The 4,572-nt window shown below is 44.2% G+C and overlaps 1 protein-coding gene across 1 annotated transcript in view; it reads right to left on the bottom strand.

Moving 5' to 3' along the window:
- The window catches only part of Elk4 (ETS transcription factor ELK4), a 17,080-nt gene extending 16,712 nt beyond the window's left edge, over nucleotides 1–368 (bottom strand). Inside the window, exon 1 of the mRNA XM_015483767.2 lies at nucleotides 52–368. The gene's annotated coding sequence lies outside the window, so the exon portion shown is untranslated. The remainder of the gene's footprint in view (nucleotides 1–51) is intronic.
- Between the last annotated feature and the right edge of the window lie 4,204 nt (nucleotides 369–4,572).

Below are 4,572 nucleotides of genomic sequence, written 5' to 3'. Positions count from 1 at the left end.
AGTCCGAGGGGCCGCAGCTGGACCCTGATGGGGAGCGGGCGAGCCGCTCACCAAGACACGCGCGAGGCTCCCTTTCGCTCACGGTCTCGAATGCAAAGCTCCCCTCCGCGGCCAACTCCTCACGCTGGGAACTTGAGGATGGCGCGGCAGCCGCTGCGACCCCCGCGGCGGAGCCGGAGAAGGCGGCGGCGGCCCGCCGAGCCCGAGCCCGCCGGGTGTCCGCAATCTCCCGCATCTCCCGCCGCCGCAAAGCCGCGCGACTCCTCGCGTCCGCCCTCCCGCCCCCGCACGTGGCGGCAGTGTCGGCAGCGCGGGTCGTCGGCCGCTACCCGCCGGGCGCGCGCTCGGGGCGTTCCTCGCTTCGGCCGGGCCTGCTAGGCGCTCCGCGGCCGCCGCCACTCTTGAACCCCCCGGTTGCGCTAGGGCCCCTCCCAGAGGCCGCCGCGCGTCACTTCCGGGGGCAGGGAGGGCGGGGCTGCGAGCCCAAGGGGATCCGCTAGGCACGGCAGCCCCAGAGACGGGACTTGTTGGGGCCCGCGGACCTGGCGTGCGAGGGGCACCCCCTGGAGTTCTTCTGTTGTCACTGTCCTCTGTTCTTGGTCCGGTCGATTCCAGTTCCCTGAGGCTCCTGTAGGAACTCGGAGAACCAAAAGCGAGGCCTCGGGCTCCCCGGGGTAGCCCGGGCCCTTGCTTACTCCCCGGTCCGAGGCAAGGGGGCGGTCTCCTAGCCCCTGCCGTTGGGGCTGCTTCTAGTTGCTGCTGAGCTTAAGTTGGGGGGACACTCTGTCGCCCGTCCGACTTACCCATCCCTTCGTGGGTCCAGAAGTTGATGGAGCGACAGCTTTCTCATCAAAGTATCAGATCCCAGGACACTACCAACACTTGATAAATACTATATCTGCACCGTGCGCTCTCGCCAGTGCTTTGACAATGACAGTAGTGACAGTAGCTAAGACCCAAAAAATGTTTCCAAGCACAGGTGGTGTGTGTAAAGCCTCTTCTGGTTTTGGAGGTAAAGACCTGGAGTACAGTCGTAGCAATACCTTTCATTAATTCTGGGGCTATGAGCTATTTTCTTAACCTCTCCAAAACATTAAGTTCATCATCTATAAAATGGAATGAGAGAACCCAACCTCCTAAAATAGCTGTAATGGTTGAAGAAGATAAGGCGAATAAATGGCCTGAGTTTCAAATTCGTGGGTTCTCATTATTAAAATTATTAAAGAGCAAGGTCACACTTGGTACAAGAAGCTACTTGAACTACTTAGCAAAAGGAATGGAGAGTCATTAAAATCTGGATTTCTGAACAAAATTCTCAAAAAATAGCATATTTATCAGGTAAACTAAAGACAGGTCATTCTCTGAATTACTGATTGTTCCTGGCAATTTGCTAGCTGTGTGACCTGGAGTGAGTTTTAACTTTTCTGAAATTTAGTTCTTGTAAAATAGAAATGACAGTGTTTAGGGTTTGCTGAGAGAATTAAATGAAACAAAAGACAAAGTGCTTTTTTAATACATTAGCTGGCACATAGTAGTTACCCAGTAAATGGTGATATCACTTTATCTTGGCCAGTCCCCTCACCCCCATAATTGAATTCATGGTAAAAATTAACTGAACTCATTGAATGAAATGTGATCCTATCATCCCTTTATAGGCTCTTCCTCCCTCCCCTTCCAGTGCTGAGGATAGAATCTAGGACTTCAAATGCTAGGCAAGAGCTCTGTCACTGAGCTACATCCCAAGGAATCTCTAGTCTTTTGGAAGAGACATTACTTCCTTTGCCTGCCATCCAGCCTTCTCCGTAACAGACTAGTTATAATGCACAGAGGTAGCTATTCCTGCAAAAGAAATTACCAAAAAAAGATGTAAGCTTTTCAGAAATAATTTTACCAAAGGATATAAACATTTTCATTAAGAAATATGTGTTTTATCCAGGTGTCATGGCACACACCTGCAATCCCAGCTATTTAGGAGGCAGGGGGAACACAAGTTTAAAGCCAGCCTCTGCAACTTAGCAAGATCCTGTGTCAAAATAAATAAAAAATGCTGGGGATGTAGCACAATGGTTAAGTGTCCCTTGGTTCAATCTCCAGTACATAAAATAAAAGGAATATGCAGTATCTGAAAAGCACTAGCAATCTTGACCCTAATACAAATTTTTCCCTACAACCAACTTCCATCTTAGAAACCAAAAGAAAAAAAATGGGAATTATTAAGGTAGACTGTTAAAAGATATACTCATTGGAAACATTCATTATGAAATGTTTAATTTTAAAACTCCACACAAGAACACTGAAGGGTTGTGGAGATTACAGATTTCTCTGCTGTGCCCAAACTGGCAGTAAACATCTGATTCAGCCTTGGGATAGGAGTTGTGTCATATCCCCTTCAGACTGAGCTTACAGTATTGTCAGTTGCTATGTATTTTTGGAAAAGAGCCTGCTTTGGGAGTTCTTAAATTAGTCATAGTAAGTTGGTCTGCTTTTATATTCTCCCTCCCTCCCCCCCCCTCTCTCAATGCAGTACATGTTGACAGCTGAGAAACTAGAAGAAAAGTGGATTTCAAATTAGAGAACTGAGGGTTGGGGGAGTTCATTAATGTGCCTGGTTTTCCCACTCAGCAGTCTATAAATACAGAATCTCTCCATGGTTCCTCATACAACAGATGGTTCTGTTTTTGCAAACCCCATGGTGATTACGTTGGTCAACCAAAATGACTGTTTTTTTGTTATCTTGCCCATGCAGTAGATGGGTGCTCAATCTTTGCCCAAGCTACTCAGGACTATCCCAGATAAAATTTGTAGGCTTTATTAAAATGTTTAAATATATGTTTTCTACCTGATATTCCCTAGACTGTTCCTTAACTATTACAATTATCCCAGCCCTGCCACCCATATCCCCCTAATTTAATTATATTTCTTATCTTAGCAACACTAATTATGATCATTTTTTCACATGGCAACTTCCCCTTTCCTCTCTTCTGTTTCACTGCCTGCCTCATGATTACCCACAGTTAGAATCCCCTTTTTCTAAAGAAATATCTCATGAATTCTGCCCAAGCAAGCATGGAGCCATCCAGTTGCCTGTTAATGTCTTTCAGGCAGTATCTTGCAGCGCATGACATAAAAAGAGATTCTTTAAGTGAAAGAGCACCAACCCCAGACAGGGACAGTTGTGAAGCAGATTACACCATGACTGAAAAGAATAAAGATCGGGGAGGGGCTGGGGTTGTGGCTCAGTGGTAGAGTGCTTGCCTGGAATGTGTGACGCACTGGGTTCCATTCCCAGCACCACATAAAAAGAAATAAATAAAGGTATTGTATCCATCTACAACTAAAAATATATTTTAAAAAAGATCAGGGGGCTGGGGATGTGGCTCAAGCGGTAGCGCGCTCGCCTGGCATGCGTGCGGCCTGGGTTCGATCCTCAGCACCACATACAAACAAAGATGTTGTGTCCGCCGAGAACTAAAAAATAAATATTAAAATTCTCTCTCTCTCTCTCTCTCTCTCTCTCTCTCTCTCTCTCTTAAAAAAAAAAATCAGGGGTTTCTGAGTTCTGGTCTCTAGATCTCTCTGAAATCAAAGTTTGTTTCCCCTAAGAAAATCCTTATGATATACTTTCTGGACCTCACATTCAACATTTCTCAAAAGAGATTCACTTTTCACTTCTTGTCTGTGATGAGTAGAATTTTTTTTTTAAAGGTGATTGATCGCTTTTTGAGTTGAGCTCTTGTTAAGCGGGCCTATAGGTATTGTATTTGTGTGGCCTGAAATCTTAGCTAGAGGAAAAGTCATCTTTGGAAATAAAACATTGACTAGATGTATATTGAATCTGGTTGCATTTGCAAACTCTATTATCAACCAAGACCCTAAAATTTGCCAAATACAGCCAATAGAATGATGTTTTATAAATATCATTCACCAAAACTATCATTCTTGGCAAGAAATATTCATCCTCAATAATAAGTCTTAGAGGGTATTCAAGGTCCAGAGACAACCCCATAAAAAGATCTTTGACCAAGGTACTCGTGGCCTCTAGACTATGAGGTAAGTTCATGGCAACATGTTTCACTTGTTGTGATCTCCACACCACATATCATTTTCCCAGAGAGAACATGGAAGGACCTGAGTTACTGCAGCTATATGCCTGGGGCTTAGCAACTATCTAAGACAGTTAATGATCCGTCACAAACACAGCTTAAAATAACATCATATAATTTGAATCTTTGCTCTCTACACCCAGCCTACTATTTCCTCTACTAATATTTCTAACCAAAAATAATTTTATTGGCAAGTGTAGTTTTATTGATAAATACACTTTTCTGGGTTTATAAAAGTTAATATGGAGGATCTAGAGAAAGAAGGGAACTTACTGCTTTGTTTCTCATTGCCCTTTGAAAAAGATGTTCCTTATTTGTTAAAAGCTCATGAAATCCACTCTACTGTTGAAGATTCTGGATCGTTGAACCAATTCCTTTCAGGAATCAGTATGTATATATATATATATATATATATATATATATACTTATATAGAGAGAGAGAGAGAGAGAGAGAGAGAGAGAGAGAAAT

Source organism: Marmota marmota, unplaced genomic scaffold (assembly GCF_001458135.2).
Source record: "Marmota marmota marmota unplaced genomic scaffold, marMar, whole genome shotgun sequence".
In the NCBI taxonomy this organism is placed as follows: domain Eukaryota; kingdom Metazoa; phylum Chordata; class Mammalia; order Rodentia; family Sciuridae; genus Marmota; species Marmota marmota.
The sequence above is the reverse complement of the archived record's forward strand: the minus strand, read 5'-3'. Positions and strand labels throughout refer to the sequence as shown.